Raw genomic sequence first — 23041 nt, 5'->3', positions numbered from 1 at the left:
TTTAGGAGCCGCGCTGCGTTGAACACAGCAGCAGCTCAGCCGAGCAGCGTAGCTTATCAGCGCAGATCCGTGTAACTTTCAACACTAATATTTGTGAATATGTGTGTGTCAGAGTAAGTTTAATACTTTCCTGACATAATTTAATGTAATTTAATTTTACTGGCTCGATATCCAGGACAAAATGGCATTTTAACACGTATTTTGCGAGCATTTTTCTGAGTGTGTTCAGTCGCGAATCTCCATTGAAAATGCATTAACATCCGGGTACTTCGTCAATATTTTGCCCGGTTAGGAGACGTCATGTCGCTGTGCATGAAGGGACGTTTTTGTTTAGTGTGCAGCAATGGGACTACTTCTTTGTCTTTCGGCTGTTCCCGTTAGGGGTCGTCACAGCAGATCAATCATTTCCATCTCACCCTGTCCTCTGTATCTTCCTCTGTCACATCAACCACCTGCATGTCCTCTCTCAGCACATCCATGAACCTCCTCTTTGGTCTCCCTCTTCTCCTCCTGCCTGGTGGCTCCATCCTCAGCATCCTTCTCCCTATATACCCTGGGTCCCTCCTCTGCACATGTCCAAACCATCTCAATCTCACCTCTTTGACTTTGTCTCCAAACTGTCCCACCTGAGCTGTCCCTCTGATATGTTCATTCCTAATCTTGTCCATTCTTGTCACTCCCAAAGATAATCTCAACATCTTCAGCTCTGCCACCTCCAGCTCTGCCTCCTGTCTTTTTGTTAGTGCCACCGTCTCTAAACCATACAACATAGCTGGTCTCACTACTGTTTTGTAAACTTTCCCCTTCACTCTTGCTGATATTCTTCGGTCATAAATCACTCATGCCACCTTTCTCCACCCACTCCACACTGCCTGCACTCTCTTCTTCACCTCTTTACCACACTCTCCATTACTTTGAACAGTTGACCCCAAATATTTAAACTCATCTACTTTCACCACTTCTACTCCTTGTAACTGCACTATTCCACTGGGCTCCCTCTCATTCACACACATGTACTCAGTCTTGCTTCTACTGACTTTCATTCCCCTTCTCTCCAAAGCATATCTCCACTTCTCCAGACTCAACTTGCTCTCTACTCTCACTACAGATCACAATGTCATCTGCAAACATCATAGACCATGGGGACTCCTGTCTGATCTCATCTGTCAACCTGTCCATCACCACTGCAAACAAGAAAGGACTCAGAGCTGATCCTTGGTGTAATCCCACCTCCACCTTGAATGAGTCTGTCATTCCGACTGTGCATCTCACCGCTGTCACACTATTCTTGTACATGTCCTGCACTACCCTAACATACTTCTCTGCCACTCCAGACTTCCTCATACAATACCACAACTCTTCTCTTGGCACCCTATCATAAGCTTTTTCTAAGTCCACAAACACACAATGTAACTCTTTCTGTCCTTCTCTGTACTTTTCCAACAGCATTCTCAGAGCAAACATTGCATCTGTAGTGCTCTTTCTCGGCATGAAACCATATTGCTGCTCACAGATCTTCACCTGTTTTCTAAGCCTAGCTTCTACTACTCTTTCCCATAACTTCATGCTGTGACTGATCAGCTTTATGCCTCTGTAGTTACTGCAGCTCTGCACATCACCCTTGTTCTTGAAAATAGGAACCAGCACACTTTGTCTCCACTCCTCAGGCATCCTCTCACTTTCCAAGATTTTATTAAACAATCTGGTTAGAAACTCTACTGCCATCTCTCCTAAACATTTCCATGCCTCCATTGGAATGTCATCTGGACCAACTGCCTTTCCACTCTTCATCCTCTTCATAGCAGCCCTCACTTCTTCCTTGCTAATCTCTTTTACTTCCTGATTTACTCTCACCACATCATCCAGCCTTTTCTCTCGCTCATTTTCTTTATTCATCAACTCTTCAAAATATTCCCTCCACCTTCTCAGCACACACTCCTCACTTGTCACCACATTACGATGTGCATCTTTTACCACCCTAACCTGCTACACATCCTTTCCAGCTCTGTCCCTTTGTCTGGCCAATCGGTACAAGTCCTTTTCTCCTGCCTTACTATTCAACTTCTTGTACAGCTCGCAATATGCCTTTTCCTTTGCTTTTGCAACTTCTCTTCTCGCCTTATGCCACATCTCCTTGTACTCCTGTCTACTTTCTTCATCTCTCCGACTATCCCAAAATTTTTTTGCCAACCTCTTTCTCCTTATGCTTTCCTGGACCTCTTCATTCCACCACCAAGTCTCCTTGTCTTCCTTCCACTGTCCAAATGTCATACCCAGTGCTGCCCTAGCTGTCTCCCTCACCACATCTGCAGTACTTTTCCAGTTGTCCAAAATTGCGTCCTCTCCAACTAGTGCTTCTCTCACCTGCTCGCTAAATTTCACACAACAGTCTTCCTCCTTCAGCTTCCACCATCTGATCCTTTGTTGAGCTCTCACTCTCTTCTTCTTCTTTACCTCTAAAGTCATCCTACAAACAACCATCCTATGCTGTCTAGTGACACTCTCTCCTGCTACCACCTTACAGTCTGTGATTTCTTTTAGCTTCCATCTCCTATAAAGAAATGTAGTCCACCTGTGTGCACCTTCCTCCACTCTTATATGTTACCCTGTGCTCCTCCCTTTTCTTAAAGTAGGTATTCACCACAGCCATTTCCATCCTTTTTGCAAAATCAACTACCATCTGTCCTTCCCCATTCCTATCCTTGATACCATATCTACTCATTACTTCCTCAACACCTCTGTTCCCTTCACCAACATGCCCATTGAAGTCTGCTCCTATCACCACTCTTTCATGCTTGGGCACACTCTCCACCACCTCATCTAACACACTCCAGAAATCTTCTTTCTCCTTCATCTCACAACCTACCTGTGGGGCATATGCACTGATGATATTCATCATCACCCCTTCAATTTCCAACTTCACACTCATCACCCTGTCAGACACTCGCTTAACCTCCAACACACTTTTAACATACTGTTCCTTTAAAATGACCCCAACACTATTTCTCTTCCTGTCCTCACCATGGTACAACAACTTGTACCCACCGCCGATGCTCCTGCTCTTACTTCCCTTCCACTTGGTCTCTTGCACACACAATATGTCTACCTTTCTCCTCTCCATCATATCAGCCAGCTCTCTCCCTTTACCAGTCATACTACCAACATTCAAAGTCCCCACTCTCATTTCCACCATTCTAGTTTTCTTCTCCCACTGTTCGTGGCAACGTTTTCCTCCTCTTTTTCGCCCTCTTCGCCCAGCAGTAGCCCAATTTCCACCGGCACCCTGTTGGGCAATAGCACCGGTGGCGGACGTTGTTAACCCGGGCCGCGACCGATCCGGTATGGGAATTCGATTCTGAGTCTGCATAGCTGGGTTGGCTTGTTTTACGCCGGATGCCCTTCCTGACGCAACCCTCATTTATCCAGGCTTGGGACCGGCACTCAGAATGTGCTCTCTAGTTCTTATATACAGCTCCATGACTATAGTATACTATGTTACGTCATATCTGTACCGCACATGTTGCTAACGTGCTAACGCACCATGTAGAGGCAGTCGAGTTAGTGGTGCGTGACACGTGACACATGACAGTGGTGTGTCGCAGGATTTTGTAAATAGAAAAAGGGCGCCGCGGCTCAAAAAAGGTTGAAAATCACTGCACTAGACTTCCAGTGTTGTGTCCCGTTGCGTAATGATTCTGCTCATTGCTAATTTCATAACTTTCCTCCCAACTCTCTGCATCTGTGGAGTTATTTTCTCCTTGGTGTGAACACCCCTGGCTTTACATCTTTTGTTTGGATGTCTTTTCTTGCCATGTGCAATATGTGCTTATGTACTCACCAGAAAATCTCTCAATAAAATCAACTATTCTGTGAACATCCAAGTTATCAGCCTCAAAAAAAAAAAAAAAAAAAAAAAAGATTTTGGCTTTTAAGACATTTGCCACTCGGTGGGATGACAACTCCCTGTTGCTCTAGACTTTTCATACTTTGAAGAAGATGATTTAAGACACTGTCAAAACTGCACTTGTTCACATCATCAGTTTTACACACATCTGTCAAGTAAAATGAGAACAGCGGTGAATGTGAGCCTGCAAGCAAATTATTCAAACTCCAACAGATACCACAAAGTTGATGTTCCTGCATGAAACACCCAGAGGATTGCAAATCTCAAAGTCATCTATGTAAAAAAAAAAAAAAAAAACTTAGGAAAAATTCTCATCTTGTCCCCTGACTGAAAAGTCTGTGCACCATCCTGAGGAGATTTGTAAGTATGTTTCTGAATAGTCTCCTGAGTACTCTACTGTGCTCTGTGGCTTTCAGTTACCTTGTCCACAGCATCAGTCCTGTCAAAGAGCTGCTGCTGACTAAAAATGTCCCCTCTTTTGGCATGAAATATGTATTCAATGGGTACTATATCCTAAACACTTTCTTTATAGTACTTGCTGCAGAGATAAGGGGTCCTTAGAGGGCCACCATTCCCTTTGGCTTTTAGCAAAGGCTTAGAAGAACACAGCAGTGACACTTTTATTATCACAGATGTATTAGTTGTAGGACTATTTTGCTGAAATAAACCTGGACTAATATTAATGGAAAAAGGAAATGTTGCTAAACTTAAGTAAAGTAGAGCAATTCCTCTAAGGACTGATTCATTTTTGATTGTGGAACATTTGCACAATGATTTCATTTTAGCAACATTGTAGCAATTTACTTATTTACTCCAGTCAAATCCTCAGATTCAGTCCAAATATAACTTTTAACATATCCATAACAAATCCAGATTGATTTTTAAAGATCTGACCAGCCAAAGTAGTTTGAAATACATCTCCAATCAGATTTCTGCAGATGCATGTTAATCTGGATGCACAAATCAGATATCAAAGGTGTTTTTTTCCCATCACAGTCAGTGACTGTTGACCTACAATGCCATATCTCTACCTGCACAGTGTTAATAAAAGTCAAGTCCAGTCTGAAAGCATGGGCAGGTGTCGCATGTCTCCACATCCACTACAGCACAGAACCATACCAGAACCCATATAGCAACCACCACGATAGAAAACTGATCCATCCACACCTCCCATACATAACCATCTACGAGGGTAGGCTGAAAAGTTCTAAGGCTCACCAAGGAGGAGAAATGCCATTTCAATAAAACTTGGCATGCATTAAGTTCAACTCTTCTGATGACTAACTGTTATTTTCTTCCAGGTTGTGAGGTAGTTTGTGGTTCATAGCCAAGTTTGAAAGTTCGTGGTAGAGGGAAATGGCATAAAATGGACAAAATCTGGCATCGTGGTGTGATTAAGTACCTGCATAAGAAGGGGTTAAAGCCGAAGGACATTCATGCGGATATGGTTGCTACATTAGGGGATGAAGCTCCATCCATATCTACAGTCCAGAAGTGGGCAGCTGAATTTAAGAGGGGCAGAGAGATCCTTGAAGACGACCAAAGGTCTGAGCGGCCTGCAACAGCCACAACCCAGAAAAACATTAACCTTGTTCATGAAATGGTGATGGATGACAGACAATCGACGACTAATCAGCTAGCAGATGCTGTGGGAATATCCCGTGAGAGAATTGAACACATTCTGCATAAAGAACTTGGAATGTCAAAGGTGTCAGCAAGGTGGGTGCCACATCTTGACGCCTGATCAGAAACGCACCAGGCTAGTCATGTCGAAGGCAAACTTGGCATAATTTGAAGAGGATCCAGCCAATTACATGGAACATTTTCTTACCCAGGATGAGTGTTGGGTTCACCGCTTTGAACCAGAGACAAAAAAACAACAACAAAAAAAAAAAACAATCAATGCAGTGGAAACACCCAAGGTCACCACCTCCAAAGAAGGCCAAGGTCGTTTCATTTGAGGGGAAGGTCATGGTTTTAGTTTTCTGGGATGCCAAGGGCATTGTGTTCGTGGACTATCTTGAAAAGGGACAAACCATAAATGAACAGTACTATTGTAACCTACTGAGACAGTTACACAAGGCTATCAAAAACAGGCGAACAGGAAAGCTGATGAAAGGGGTGGTGTTCCATCAAGACAATGCCCCAGCTCACAAGTCAACAGTGGCCATGGCCACTATCCACGAGTCTGGATTCGAACTGGTAGATCACCCACCATACTCCCCTAACTTGGCACCCTCTGACTTTCATCTGTTCCCAAACCTGAAAAAACTTGGCTGGGAAGCACTATCGGAGCAATGATGAGGTGATGGCTGCCGTTGAGGACTATTTTGACTCTCAAGATGAAAACTTCTATGCCAAGGGAATCAAGCACTCAAGCACCGCTGGAAGAAGTGTATGTATAGTCTATGTAGAAAAATAACCCTGAATTTGTTCAATTCGACAACTGCATCATAGTCAGCCTTAGAACTTTTCAGCCTACCCTCGTATATGCCGTATATGTTAGAAGAAATGTGGGCATACCTTTGTCCTTCTCCAGCTAGTGGGTTCTCAGTTTCTTCAACAATCAAACTGTGGGACAAATGATATGTTCTGCACACACAATAGCATTTTGAGTGCTATACTTTTGATTGATTTTTTTTTTCTCCCTCAATAGCCAAGGAGGCCCATGGATGTTCAAGATTCAAGATTCAGACAGCTTTAATGATCCCTAAAAGGGCAATTCATCTTCACACCCAATTACCTCAAACAAAAATACAGCAATTCATCTACAATTATTACAAGTTGGACGTAATAATGGCACACATTAGAATTAAAAGTCAGATGCTTCACCAAGGCCGTTGAAATCCTTCTGGAGGAAAACAAATGGGGCATTTTAACCTTCGGTAGCTGATAAGGCTGCCATGTTTGGGTTAGGCAGAGAAGCACAGAGTTCCAATACAGCTTGTCTTTAACTGTCCAGACCCAATTGTGAATATTCAGTGGTCTCCAACATCAATTCCTTTGCAAGGCAGACATTTGCACCGAGATGATTTCGAATTTGCATTTAAGTTCGAGAGTTAACGCAGTCTGAGATGGTACCACCTTGCCCACCTCATTAATCATGATGGACAGGTGTGGGGTTGTGGTTTTGATAGCAGCCATCTTGCCAGTTTTCCAGTAGATCAGGGCACTGCCTAATCAGCAAAAGCCCTCCTGACATAAAAGCAAATACGAATAAATCCTCGCCTTCCACGGAGAGTGATGCCAAGCATGCGACATGCCACTTCTTCCAGGTATCAAGAACATAGCCTGCAGGATAGGTTCCATCTGGGCAAGCAGGGTCCCCCAGCCCTGATTTCCTTGTTGAAAAGATGGTGTCAATAGTGTTGAGAGACCAGCTGATCAATTCCATGGTTATTCCAACTTTAGTTTGAAGAATTCACAGTCTGGTGAAGTTGGGACTTTTGAAGGTTGGGGCAGAGATAGAGAAACACAGAAAGAGGAGGAGATGCGACGGCCATCGCCGGAGTCTCAACCAAAATGTAGATGTAGCCACCTTCATGTGTGCACCTTCAAAATCAGGCCATTTCAGTGCTTGCAGGGTTTTTTTTATTTCTTTTGTCTGTTCTAGTTTAGGGTTTTAAAAATAGAAAACACACTTCTTCCTCACACAAATTATGGAAGTTGGTGGATTTTTTCCACAGGTGATCGTGCCATTACGTGTGTATCACATGCATAGTTGGAACATGTCTGCATGACTGTGCACCCCAGTGTGCCTTTCTGCCTGCAATGTATATATGCATGTACATAACACCAAACAATCCACTTTATCATGTAACACAAGAAATGTGGCATTGGACATCCCAGTGGTTTTGAACATGCTCCACATGCTAGGACATGGTCTCATATCCACTATCAATGCCACCAGTGCCACCACTATGGCAACATTTGTACCACAGCAACCCAGAATGACATATATGATGTCAATGGTTGAGAACTGTGGATACACAAATCCAAGTCTGGGAAGTCTTCTGCAAAAAAAATATGATTTTGCAGTTGGAACATAGCCTACCTTATATTGACATCACATAAGAACATGCACTGCCTGCATCAACTGCTGATGGATTATGTACATCTTTCTCAGGATTATCAGAAGATTTAGTTGAAAGCACAGTGCCTGCAATTACACCTTTGTTTGAAATCTTTCAAAGGTATGTGGGTTGTGTTTTGTGTTCTCATGAGAGTGAAATATTCTATACATTTGTTTGAAATCTACAACCCCCAAACATAAAGTGACAGTTTCATTGCTCTTCAAATGATTGCAAATGTGTACAAACTAATTGCTCTCTGTAGTAAAATTACTACAAGTGTACAAATGGGAAATAAATGTCAACACTTCCAGCAGCTCCTAAGCGCCTAAGTTTTGTTTGGAGGGAGTCTAAATAAATGTGCAAATCACTCCTTGTGCCTTATCTTGAGGATCTATAGCACACTGCCTAAAGTAGATGGAGCAAGTACATTCGGGTTGTGTCCAACTTCACTTTGCTATTAATAGGCAGCATAATGTGAGTCTAAAGTAGCATGCAGGGCACAAAAGAGACACATTTAGGGGATGTATTTTTGGGAATAACATAAAATATATTAATAAGATTGTGAACTGCCATCCCCTTTAAGAACCAGAGTGCACTGCTGTTTGAACAGTGGCATCAACTAAAAGTCCAACTTTTCTGTTGAAATAATAGGCAAATCTCTCTCAGATGAAGGACTAAGGTGAAGTTTTTCATTTTTTCCACCAAAAATTGCGAGTAGTCTACATTCATAAGGCCCTAGTGCAGCACGAGTGTTGCTGGAATGCCCTGCGGCACTCTCACAAATGTCAGTCTCCACTCCTCACTGTTGAAATGATGACATGTTTGCAAAGAAATTGCTCAGGATGGCTGTGAGCAGTTACTCTGTTATTATGTGAAAAGAGGCTGTGGAAATGCCCCAGACTATAGCAACAAGGCAAAGCCCATAGTCTCACATATGCCACTAGCTTATGGCAAGCCAACAATGGACAGTCTTATTTTGGCTAAACAACTATATAGTTTCTGTATATTCTGTGTTAGTATGCGCCCACGGCCAACATGCTTGATGAATTCCTGTGCCAAAAGTAGACCTGCGACGACAGTGCATTTTCATAGGTAACAAAAAAAATAAGGAGTATATTTGTTACAACACCTGTGTATGTCGTGGGTTTTTACACCTAAATGATCATAAATCAATACTCACACTCATCCAGCAGCATCTTCTCATATCAGCAAATTCAGCACCATTTTGCAAAAAAACGGAAACTGGGTCAGGTGAAAGTAGTCCGGTGAGCTCAATTTTTGGGTGAGCTATCCCACAATGCCAAAATAGTAGAGAGCGGCACACTGAGCAATGTGCACAAAGCCCTGTAAATTATAATCAAATACAATGAATAAGCTATATATTAAGTTATATAATAAATTAATAATACATAAATAATTACCACTAGCGTGTTGCCCGTGGGGATCCCTGGGCTCTAGATTAGGTAGTGTTTATAGATTAGGTAGCTGACATTTTTGTAGTAAGGGTGGTAATAAATTAAGCAAAGCTTGTATAATGAACTGGAATGGCATGTGAGTCCAGAATGTTTTTAGAACCTTAAGCCCAGGTTACACATAGACGGTTTTGTTGGCGGGTAGTACGTAGACCGAAGTTCGCAGTAGTTTCGGCTGCTGGAAAGGGGCGGAGCATTTCGCCAGCATTTTCAATGCCGTACTAGCCGCAAAACATGGATAAAACGCCACTAAATCCACCGAATAAAGTGGCGTTTTGACACGGTAGCATCCGGCACACGTCAGGCAATGGGGGTTAATACCCAGTTCTATCCTTTACAATTGCAGGTTAAGACGCGCATGAGAACGGCGGTGTTCTACTGCCGCCGATAATGCCCTGTGTACTGCTGGTTTTATCAAGGCAAATCCTGCGTTACTCCAGGAACTATTGCATATAGGCACCGCCCCCAGAGTATAATCGGCTGAAGCAGCAGGGATACATGCCTCTGTCACTGCAGGCGAGGGAGCTCATTCTCAGCCTTTTCTTCTCCTTCCTTTTCCCCCTCCTCAACGTGTTGCTCGTCTCCACCACAGGCCATCCCTTTGCTTCTGAACCAGACCTCTTGGTAAGTCCTTGCTGCTGCCAATTTTCTTTTAGGAGGCATCCTGGAGCTTCTCTGCAAAAATATCTGGAGCTGGCCGCGAGTGAGAGGCCTGCATGCAGCGCATTAGCGTTTTTATACTGACCGCTGCCTATCGGCCGTTTGGAACACCGTTAACCCTGAGGTGGCATGTAGAACGGCATACTGTCTGCTACCGCCACCGTTTTGTCTGCCTCTGTCACCAGTTAAAACACCTTTGAGGATGCCGATGTGGGCTCTATCGCCGTTTTACACGCCGTTGGTTAGGGATACAACGCCGGCCGCCAATTACGGCGGTGTAAACTGCAGCACTACAGGAAGGGGCAGGATGAAACGGCGATTAAAAATGTTAATTGACTGTTTTAATATATTAATAAATGGTTTATGTTCTTGTTATCATATACACCAATATTATTTCTACTTCTATGTTGTCATTTGATTTTTAAATGGACCACAGTGGAAGTAAGTGTTTTGACTTTTTTTGTGCCATCCATGTATATTTAATGTATTTACAATAATATACCTACATTGAACTTAAAATCACTCACCACACTCACACTTTTAATATCAATATCACTTACTGTCCCTTGCTGGAGTGGCATGAGTCCAGAAAGTAGTGAGTGACATGCATGCAAAGCTGCTGTAAGCAAGTGGCTTTAATTTGACAAACAAAGACAAATCATGGTACCAACAGGAACTTAAGTCACTTATGGTAATAGCAACATGAAACTTATGTAACTGAATAAACCAACTGAGCTACAAAAACACAATAAGTCAATAACACTAACAACACTGTTAAACTAACATAAAACACAATAACAACATTTAAAACCTCAAATCCCCAAACTCCCATGGTGCATTGCATTCACAGCATCCATTGTTTATTGGTGAGCTAAAATTGCTAATTTCTCCAAGAATATTTGTCCTATCAAGTTTCCGTTTTTGTAGCATTTATCCTTGACCCAAAATACATTAGCATGCCAAACGGCAAACGTCAGCTCTCCATGGTTTTTGCATGCTCAAAGCCACACGCGCACACACACGCGCGCGCGCACACACACACACACACACACCAGAGCCATAGACAGGATGGGACGAATCTTTGCTATATTTTGCAGGTGGAAGAAAGCACTCAACAAAAATATAAACGCAACACTTTTGGTTTTGGTCCCATTTTGTATGAGATAAACTCAAAGATCTAAAACTTTTTCCACATACACAATATCACCATTTCCCTCAAATATTGTTCACAAACCAGTCTAAATCTGTGATAGTGAGCACTTCTCCTTTGCTGAGATAATCCATCCCACCTCACAGGTGTGCCATATCAAGATGCTGATTAGACACCAGGATTAGTGCACAGGTGTGCCTTAGACTGCCCACAATAAAAGGCCACTCTGAAAGGTGCAGTTTTGTTTTATTGGGGGGGATACCAGTCAGTATCTGGTGTGACCACCATTTTCCTCATGCACTGCGACACATCTCCTTCGCATAGAGTTGAAGAGAACACCTCTCCAACGTGCCAAATGCCAGCGAATGTGAGCATTTGCCCACTCAAGTCGGTTACGACGATGAACTGGAGTCAGGTCGAGACCCCGATGAGGACGACGAGCATGCAGATGAGCTTCCCTGAGACGGTTTCTGACAATTTGTGCAGAAATTCTTTGGTTATGCAAACCGATTGTTTCAGCAACTGTCCGAGTGGCTGGTCTCAGACGATCTTGGAGGTGAACATGCTGGATGTAGAGGTCCTGGGCTGGTGTGGTTACACGTGGTCTGCGGTTGTGAGGCTGGTTGGATGTACTAGCAAATTCTCTGAAACGCCTTTGGAGACAGCTTATGGTAGAGACATGAACATTCAATACACGAGCAACAGCTCTGGTTGACATTCCTGCTGTCAGCATGCCAATTGCACACTTCCTCAAATCTTGCAACATCTGTGGCATTCTGCTGTGTGATAAAACTGCACCTTTCAGAGTGGCCTTTTATTGTGGGCAGTCTAAGGCACACCTGTGCACTAATCATGGTGTCTAATCAGCATCTTGGTATGGCACACCTGTGAGGTGGGATGGATTATCTCAGCAAAGGAGAAGTGCTCACTATCACAGATTTAGACTGGTTTGTGAACAATATTTGAGGGAAATGGTGATATTGTGTATGTGGAAAAAGTTTTAGATCTTTGAGTTCATCTCATACAAAATGGGACCAAAACCAGAAGTGTTGCGTTTATATTTTTGTTGAGTATATCTCTAATGTGGAGGTCAAAGGACAAAGTAGGATCAAAAATTACCCCAAGGTTCCTCACTTTATCAGTGAGGAACGTGCTCCAGGATCCTCTGAAAGTGATCTTTGGTATGCTGTAATGGGCACCTCTCTGCAAATTGAAGTTATATAGTGAATGTTATATAGAGATTATTATAATGATAATGAAACTAAGTAATAGTTGTCTTTTGGTATTCGATCATATGTTTTATTTTCTGTGTTATATTCATTGATGAAGAAAAATACCAATGATTAATAATAATAATAACAATAATAACAACAATAATAATAATATTAATTTATTATTATTATTATTATTATTATTATTATTATTATTATCAGGATATTTGATAATATGATAATTCGGATTATGATTATTATCCTAATTGATAATTAGGATAATATGATATATTATCATAAACAGGATATTTGCAGAGTGAACAAACTATAGATTGCTTTCCCTTCTGAAGCCAATTTTGATGGACGGCATTGCATCCTGTTTATGTGTGCTTTGTTTAAATTGCATAAAGCTTGTACAAAGCACACACTTTTGTTTTCAGAACCTTGGTGTCTCGGGGTCTTTTCTGTCTTAGGTTTCCTTCTCCACCTCTGCTGTGACTAATTCCCCAGACAGCGAACTCAGTTGAATTTTACACAACTACATTTTGTACATAGTCTGTAATACAGGACATCCCTCCAGGGATTTGGGACTCCCTCCAGCTCTTTGTCCAACTACTTGTCATCTCTCATCTCCACTTATTCTGAGCTGGCCTCCAGAAATACTCTTAAGCCTGTGAAAATTCATCAAACGTAAATTACCCAAATCCTCTGCACTTACTTCCTCCGTTGATTGCCTAGAGCCGGTTATATCAATTTCAATAGCCTGTTGTTTGTATGCAGCACCCTGACTGCTTTGGGCTGGAGTTTCGCTCTTAGAAGGCACTTACCTCCCCTGCACCTAGATGTCTCATTTCTCCTCAGTGATGAAATGACCTTCCCACATGGGCACATTGGTATTTGTCTTAACAAAAATATTTCCCACAACAAATGTTGAGTGTTACATGTGGGAACTATGTATTACCAACTACTGCTCTTCTTGACGAATGCCCATTGCAACATATTCTATCTGACATACAGATGCCATCTGCATTGGTTCCTTATTAATCACATATACCTTCTTAACTCCACTATGAACGCTTAGTTTTTACCTGCTTGTTGGTTTGTGACCCACATAACCTGCATTCCACTAACCTTTGCACAGAGAGGTCCAAAATAATGATAACCACTACATCAAAGGTCTGCAATCTGCAATCCCTACAGGACCTGTACACCTCCAGGGCCCTGAGGTGTGCAAGGAAGATAGTGGCCGATCCTCTGGCAGATGGCTGACATGCATCAACACTAAAACCTCAAGACACAAAAACAGCTTTGTTACATCTGCAGCTAGACTAATAAATAATGTCAGAGAACCCCATTTACTCTGGCTCCCTCTCCCCCCACTTCCACAAAGTACAGATTGGTCATCCCTGCACTGGAAGGTACTGTACATCTGCACACCAATCGCATGCTTTTTGCACAGTTCTATTCCACTATGTTATATTTATTTGACAGTGAACATAGTTTTGCCTATTTGACTCTTTCAGTTCTTATAGAAGTGTTTTTTTTTTCCTTTTGCTTTTTATTGTTGTTTATGCACCAACACTTCCAGATCAAATTCATTGTATGTAAGAACTTACTTGGCAATAAATTCAATTCTGATTCTATTTCAAACTGTTGAATATTAAACCATATGGCTCACAGCAGACATATGTTCTCCTTGTTTGATCACTTTCTTTTCATGTTAAACAATACAAGATGTCCAATATGCCAGATATTATATCAAATCATTGTCTTCCCACCCAAATAATTAGGAAATACATTTTCAAACAGAGTAAAGCAGTATCTGGGCATCATGTCAACATTAACTGTGTGCAATGTCAACTTTAGCTTCTGTGTAAATTTGTTGTATAAATCATACAACAAATTGTGGTTAGCCTATTTTATGTATTTATTTATTTATTTTTGCTAGTTAGACACTGGAGAGAGCTGGCGACTAAAATGCACAGTTTCAAAAGTAAAAAGGAATTACGACTTGGAAAATGTGACACACAGGCCCTGTCTTGATAATCTATGGCACGCAGTTTAAAGTGCATTTTGCATAGTGCAAATGCATTTGAGGTATGTTCAGCACTGCTTTGCAATTTGTGTAATCTAAGTAAGAGAGAGTGTAAAAAAGCTTGTACTGAGTCACTTAATTACTCAGCTGTGCTTTGCACAAAACATTCAATAAACCGAACAGATTTTCATCTGTCCTTCTCTTTCAGACAGAAATGTGGCACCATCTATTGTATTGCTATTTCAATGGTAAAATGTGGGTGGTTTTCATATGAGGAAAAAAGTTTCCTTGCGATGTGTCAAAGGGTACAAGCACAGAGCAACAGTCATCCACCACAGCTCCCTGAGGTGAAGCATTTGACTGCCTCTTTTCTGCAAAACCTCTTCATCATCCTCCTGCAACAACCTGAACCATGCACACACAGCTGCCCTCCCCCATCCCAGGTGCACCTGGACACTATGACCAGCCCCATCTTGGTTGTCCCCACCTGCAAAACCAGCATAACAATGGAATCATTAATATTTTGCATTTTCTTGTTCATTTTTATTTATATTGCATTGTCAAGTTGCCATTTTCAGTTCTGTTTTATCGTAGTATGATGTTCTGCAAAACAGCACAAAAAAATTGCACTTTGGTGCTCTATGGTGCAATCACCTTCTGCTACCTTGAGATAGGAATGCAACAAAACTGAGCCTCATTTTTTGACCAACACACCCATGATAACAGAGATGAGTGCAAGTACCCTTACTATTAAAACACTGGTCAATGGGTGTGAAAAAAAAAAAACAGTTTCAGTTGGAAACAAGCAAAGACTCTTTCACCGACTCTTTCAGGAGCCTTCAACTTCATTAATGTATCGTACTTTATGAGGCTGATACAATCCACTGAATTATTATGAGAGAAATATGAATCATTCTGTTTGACCGATTAAGTGAAAATGCACCACCAGGGAAACAGAACCTGGCCAGTGACCCTCAGGCATTCCGAGTTTGAGACCTTTATGTTGCACGGTGAAGAAATGGCTGAGCAAGTTACTTTGTGTTTACAAATTACTTCCTGGAGGTCCCTGAACACATCAAAAGAGCTCTGAACTCTTGAAAATCAATTCACACAAACTCAGTGGGCTTTCCAGATGGAACAAATAACAACTAAAACTGTAAAGGTACCTACAGTCACGTCCATGAGTTCTTGGACAGTGGCACAATTTTTCTAATTTTGCCTCTGTGTTGAATGGAGTTGAAATGAAACAATCAATATGTGCTTGTAGAGTAGACCTGTAATTTTAATTCAAGCTCTTTAACTAAAAAATGTAACATTAACCATTTTTTGAATTACAGCCATTTCTATACTACATCATGCCTCCACTTTCAGAGCTCATAAGTAACTGGACAAACTAAATATAAAGACTATTTTGTACACAAATCAAGGGTTATATAGGCAATTTTCTTTAGACAAGTCAGGGAATGGATATATGAACATTCAACACATTTGCATGACATATTTCTTATGATACGATTTGCAAAGTTGAGCGCAATATTTCATGCATGTTTCTATGAATTTATCCTTGCATGTACAATGTGTGTTTCACATTTAATGTTCAGAACCAGGACTTTCACTTTTTAGGCTTGGCACTAGGATAAGGGTTAGAATAACAAAAATAATTATAACAATAGTAATATAATTTACCTTATTTTATTTTCATTCAGACAATCTGCCAAGTTATTGTTGTGATGTCATCACTGCCTCCCAGTGGAAATTATGTCCAACATGTATGAATTTTTGGGTATTAATTTTCCATACATTTTACAACATTTTTTTTGTGACAATAAGCTGCAGCATTTATTTCCAAGTTGCTTAATACGTCTTAGGCTCCATTGACATCAAAGGTTAAGAAAAACAAACAGTAGGGCACTGCATGGTCATTATATCTACGTTAGACACAGAGACTGTGAGGGAAGCCACCAAGACACCCATGACAAATAATATGACAAATAATGTAATACTTCATGCTTCTCAATATGACTGGAATATTTTTAAATTGTGAACGCTGTGTAATCATTCAGCCCTACCTGGCAAGTCAGGCAGTCATATTGAGAAGTGTACCACATTCTTTGTTTGTGTCAAGACTTGAGGATGCACAGCACAGAAAGTGGGAGGGCACAAAATGCAGACTTGCTGACAAAGTGTTGGATGTCAAAATAGACTTTATCTTTAAGACAGGCAGGAGTACAGTACACAGGAAGGCAGGCAGTGAAGCAGAGGTACAGGTAAGTACAAGGCAAAAATGTGGTCCAAAAACAGGCTGGGTTCGAAGGCACGGAGAGACACTAACATGGGCTGAGGCACAAAGCGATGTCCGAAAAACAAAGCAAGGTCAATACACAATGTGTCAAAAACAGGACTATGAGAAAAGGCTGGAATGAGGATACAGAGATCAACAAGCTGGTGGGGGAGTGGAGAAAGTGAAGGGCTTAAATACACAGGTGATGTAATTAGGGGAACAAGATGTGTGTGTTGGGGAATGTTCAGGAAAGGGCGGCGTGGTCAGGTGAACCCAAGAGACGGGAAGAAAGGCAAGAGAGTGAGGGCATGGATGTGGCAGACAGAGACAGATGAAACAGGCAGGTGCAAGAGTGTGAGTGAATGAACGAGGCAGACAGAGACAAAGATGAAACAGGCGCAAGAGTGTGAGTGAATGAACGAGGCAGACAGAGACAAAGATGAGATAGGCAGATGCAAGAGTGTGAGTAAATAAAATACTAACGGTAAAAACAACAGACAGTGCAATCAGTGACTACAGAATGATGATGAAACTAAACTAGACTGACCCTCAAGACATGGCTAAAATATAAAAAATAATAAACATAACAAGGTAACCTAAAGCATAAACAGCATAACGACAGAACAGAAAACAAAACCCAAGACAACCATATAAAGCACAGAAAAAAAGGAATGATATAACTAATGATTACACAAAGATAAGCAGAAAATAAAACCAGAAACAAAATGGAAAATATACAATGGGAAAAAAAAAACAAAAACAAAAAAACAGACTGGGCAAAAACTAAACACATGATGAAAGAAAGATAACCAGAGAATAAATGAAAAACTGAAAACAAAACTAAAGCCTATAATATCAAACCGTGAAATGGGGAAAAACGAGAACCAAGAACATAACAGGACTGAAACCTGACAGTTTGAGTGTAGGGATTCCAAAAAGGTATAGTTTGGACTGTCGATGACTGAATGTTAAGGTGTTATGGGGGAAAAAAAAAAAACAGCAAAAGTGGTGACAAAGGGAATTTTCAGTTTGCACATTGTCAGCAGTTGAAGTAATTCTTTTAAGAAGTGATGCAAATGATTGGTTGTGCTAATAGGGTTAACAAAAGGAAGAATTCTGAATGAATAGTGAATGCTTTGGCTACAAAGGAATAATTAACCAAGGTCAATGGCCTTTGGATTCTATGTCATATGACATATGCTACCACATAACATTTAACTAAGTATGACAGATGGTGCAAAATATTTCTTTATGGAACCCATTACCCCTAAGCCTAGCAACACCCCCCCCCCCCCTTACTTGGTGAACCAGTGTGAGTCCTTGTCGCTTTTACCATTTGTCTATACGATTGATGCCATGGGCAAGCTCTGCATGCATTACAGTAAATTAAAAAAGATAAACTCTGCGGTACTGTAGTTATGAAAGAACGTGGTTTCCAATGAAAACCTGTTTGTTCACCTGAAAAAACTGTAGTCATTGATTTTTTTTTTCTTCTTTTCATCATCTGAATTGTAATGATAGAATAAAATCAGCAGATTTCTGGGAAATGTTGATGGAGCTTTTTGCAGACAGAAAACATCACATCTTAACAACTGTGCAGAAACCATTTTTTCCCCCTCTATTATTAAAATAACATGTAAAAAATTTTTGGATTTAACCTGGAATAGAAACATGGCAAATTTTACAGAACACGACACACCATGTAAGTGTTTAGGAAATGGCAGAATTACACAAACATCATCACAAGCAGCAGAAGCAAATAAACACTGCCAAGACAATTAATGCATCAAAGTGACACTGAAATGTAATTTTTAAAAATCGCTATTATTTTCTCTGCCAAGGCCCCCACAGTTTTGACAAATTAATGAAAATGAATCCAGTAGTTTTATATTATATATATATATATATATATATATATATATATATATATATATATATATATATACACACACACAAACAAACATTTCTTTACAATGTGTGAAGTTTTGACTTAAAGTATTGTATTTTATGAGGCTGATACAGCCCACTCAATTATGATGAAGCAATGGGTGAAATGTTGAGAAATGTTGGTTTCTCAAACTGTATATATATTCCATGTTGTCAGTCTTTATCCATGTTTTTCTTGTTCCAGCAGCCCATTTCCCATCAGTGTGCTCTGGTTCCTCAACAACTAACTGGGACCTTTTTAACCCAGGTGACATCTGAGCCGGTATGGCTTTATTTATATGCCTGTTGCTCAAGCACAAGAACAAGCCATAAGTACCAGCTCCATAGAGGTAGGAGTCTACCACAGCTGACAGGACCCACATTGCAGGCTGTGCAAATGTGCCCCAGATACAGTCCAGTGCATAGTAGCAGGATGTAAGATAGAAGCGGGAACAGCATACACTGAGATGCACAACCAAGTGCTGGGAATTATGTACAGGAACATTAGTGCCTCATATGTATTAGAAGTCCCCACATCCCGACAGAGCTACGGTCCTGAGGGTCTTCAGATTCCAGACAGACAAGCAGCTACTGGCCAACCAACCACACACAGTGGTGCTTGACAAAGGAAAGAAGACTGCAGTGTGATTGATGTGCCAATCCCAGCTGATAGCAACAACAGCAAGAAGGAGCATGAAAAAAATCAAGAAGTATGAAGGGCTGAACGTGCAACTGGAGCAGATGTGGAAGGCAAAGTTCAAAGTGATCCCAGTGGTAATTGGAGGACTAGGAGATGTAACCCCAAAATTACAAGAATGGCTCTAGGAGAGTCCAGGCAGAACATCAGAGGTCTCTGTCCAGAACAGTGCAGTCTTAGGAACAGCCAAGACACTGCACCGAACCATCAAACTCAAAGCAGACTAGTAGAGGACACAAGATCGAGGAACACACATACCACCATCCCCAGTGTGCTGATATATAGATTTAACCTCAAGATGTTTAGAATGCTGGCATCCATTATGGGAAACCTCATTGTTATTGCTTGAAAGCGAGGCTGGGGTCATGCAGATTACTTACTAATGGGGGAAAAAATCGGAAGAAAAAAAATGCCAAAAAGAATTCTCCAGGAACGATCAATCAATTCAATCAATTTTATTTATATAGCGCCAAATCACAACAAACAGTTGCCCCAAGGCGCTTTATATTGTAAGGCAAGGCCATACAATAATTACGTAAAAACCCCAATGGTCGAACTACGTGGAACTCACAGACAGCAACAACAAAGTAGATACCTTTTTCACTTTTGGGCTTCAATGGAAGAAAAGAAAAGAGAAACAACCAAGGAAAGTCAAGGATCGTTGTGTTTGAGAGATTATATTGCAGAAAGTTATTTGATTCTTTATCCTTAACAGAAATATTCCTGTTGCATGCTGTGGATTTTAATCAACTTTTTTTCTTATGGAAAATGCATGAACCATTTCATCTGGAAAACGTAGACCAGTGGCACAGTACTTCACTTAAGCACTCCAGCAATAAACAAACAAAAATAAACAAAACGTACTGAAAACATAGGACAATGGCTGGTATATTCACTACTAATAATCTAGTGTACTCTCCATATTCAAACTTTGCAATATTTTAACTTACACACAGTATCCTCCCCAACTTACACACTATAATCTCAGTTACGTAACCACACTACACTCTTCCCAATCTATTTTTATGATTCATTCCCATTTTCATTTTATAGGTTGTCTGTTGATGCAAACAAAAACATATGACCAGTGACTGAGTGGTTGTAACTTTGACACAATGACTGATAAAATCTTATTATTGTGTAAGAATTAAGGTTGTTAAGAGTGTTAAGAGTGTTCTAGTTTTAAGATATCTGTAGAATGTTTACATATTGCAGCCCAAAATACTTTCAGTTACTTTTCAACTAATTCTAAAAGCTCTATCCATTTTATTTATCTTGTAACCAATGCATTACAGTTACATGCACTTTAAGAGTACAAACCAGGATGTATTTTGCTTCACTTCTGATTTCAGACAGGATCAGGTGTACAAAGAGTGGTATGACTGCAGATACTTTATTAAGAAAATGTAAGGTTTTACTGAGAACAACTTGTGCTGTTCTTGTACACTGAAGAACTTGAAAATAATAATAATAAAAATACAGTGCAACTTCTGCAAAGGTTTGGTGGGAACAGCTTGTATTGTTTTTCCTCTATCTTCCTTCATGGGCTGCATGTAATTCATATGATGAAAAGAAAATTAGTTATGCATTCATCCTCTCAATCCAGCCACAGTGCCTCATAGCAAGAAGGGCGTGGGATTGATTCCCAGCCTCTCTGTGTGGAGTTTGCATGTTCCTCCCGTGTCTGCGTGGGTTTCATGCTTATTTAGGGTCTTCTCCTTTCTCTGCCCCCAACCGAGGGAGAGTATACATCTGGAGTTGGTCCCCAAGCACCGGACTGTGGCTGCCCACTGCTCCTAGTGGTTGGACTGTGTCTAACTGTAATTGGGATGGATTAAATACAGAGGACACATTTTGTTTTATGCATATATGATTACAAAAGAGGCCCTTCTTCATCTTCTCTTTTTTTAATTTATGACATTAACATTGGATATCCTCAGTAAAATACTTTAAGTTCTCAAGGCTTTTTTGCCATGATTGTGGTGTTTCCATAGAGGTGATGGACATGCAGATGCAGTGCAAAATGAGCCCACAGTAAGTAATACTGTGACAGTAGCAATATGACTGAAAGAACACAAAATTGGACACTGAAAACTGTAAAATGAATGCTGGCATTTTTCAACTTAATATTTAGATTAGATTGACTTAGAAAAGTATAGTTTTCAATGGTGGATATGTACAAGTACTATCTGGAACCTATGTAATCAGTCAAAATGGGACTGATTGTGTTTGCACTGCTCAAATCCATTCATAGGTCCCATTTTTGCATCCAGTTTTGAGCATAGGCACTTATTTCATACTAGGCATCTAACAAGAACACAGAGAAACCACTTGACTTGGTCCTACCAAGACAACATGTCCATTTTTTGAGCCTACACTCCTTATCCCTTTAGCCAAAACATAATCCATGTGGGGCTCACACAAAAATGTTGGTTAGATCTTGATCTGAATTAGTACAAAACATTGTGGGTTTTTTTTTTTTTTTTGCTTGGCCTATGTCCCACCCTACTATCCAGTTAAATTAATAGATAATCAATTTCTGCTTAATCCTGCAAAGAAACCAAACAAAAAAACTCCATCATCCTCAGGTGAGGTAAAATGTATTATCTATGGTCAGACCCACTGGCAGAGAAACTTGTGAACTTTTAAAATCATGGATTTTGTAGCACCTATTTTTTTTTTCCATATAAACATAATGGGTTCACAATTTGTACTCGTAAATCTGCATTTTTTTTCTCAGTGAAACCAGTCCAAGGCTTTTTAATTCCATTTTAGAAAAAAAAAAAAAAAACCCAGGTACATTCAGTCCTCATTTAATTCTTTTAAAGAATGAACTATCAATATTTTAAGGACCGGGTCAGGATTTACCAAATTTTATACCACCTTGCTGTAAAACATAACAACATTTGGACTGCTTGCATTTTGATATATTAATTATAGGATATGTCACACAAAAATCATTAAAAAAAACCCTCAGATTTAGGCTGTTAGTGACATCTGATGATACCCTGGAATTACTTTGTGCACTTCTGCCACCAGTCCCAAAGTATACAACATTTGCAACAAACAGCTATAGAGGCTGCCGAAATCAGAGTACTTGTTTTTACGAGTGCTTCCGACAGCATTTACATAGCTTTGATGAAATGTTCCAGCACATGCTTGAATGGAATGTAGCAGCTTATATTAAGAACAGAGCCACAGATTAATTGCAATGTTTATATAAGTGTGATGTTGTGTTATAATGACTCCTTTTTAAGTGATAACTGTTAACTGTTTTGATGCAATCACGATAAAAGCAGCAGTCTTATTCCTTCACAACTTCAAACACATGGAAGAACTCCTCATATATGGTGTCACAATTTTACACCAGGTGTGCTCTGAAAACTTGCTGCATGAATACCATTCACACAGAAACACAGATAAAATACTAATTATCACTTCAAACTAATGACAACACAAATCCCATGCATTCTGGGAACTGATCTGTTCTGGGATAGTACACTGAGTTACATTTGCCATTCATTTAAAAAAAGAGCTCATTGAGGAGAAATGAGGCAAATATTGTCTATCATTTTTAAAATTAACTGATTTGAGAAAAGGTGGAATGGAGGAACCATCAGAAAATAAGAAGT

At 40.4% G+C, this 23041-nt stretch overlaps 1 long non-coding RNA gene across 1 annotated transcript; it reads left to right on the top strand.

Annotated features, from left to right (window-relative positions):
- Positions 1–6465: 6465 nt before the first annotated feature.
- On the top strand, positions 6466–22649 carry LOC117529935. Its single transcript, XR_004566152.1, has 3 exons — positions 6466–6477; positions 13209–13213; positions 22520–22649. It is a non-coding gene; the product is annotated as an uncharacterized LOC117529935 (long non-coding RNA).
- Positions 22650–23041: the final 392 nt, after the last annotated feature.

The sequence above is a fragment of the Thalassophryne amazonica genome, chromosome 17 (assembly GCF_902500255.1).
Source record: "Thalassophryne amazonica chromosome 17, fThaAma1.1, whole genome shotgun sequence".
Lineage (NCBI taxonomy): Eukaryota > Metazoa > Chordata > Actinopteri > Batrachoidiformes > Batrachoididae > Thalassophryne > Thalassophryne amazonica.
The sequence above is the reverse complement of the archived record's forward strand: the minus strand, read 5'-3'. Positions and strand labels throughout refer to the sequence as shown.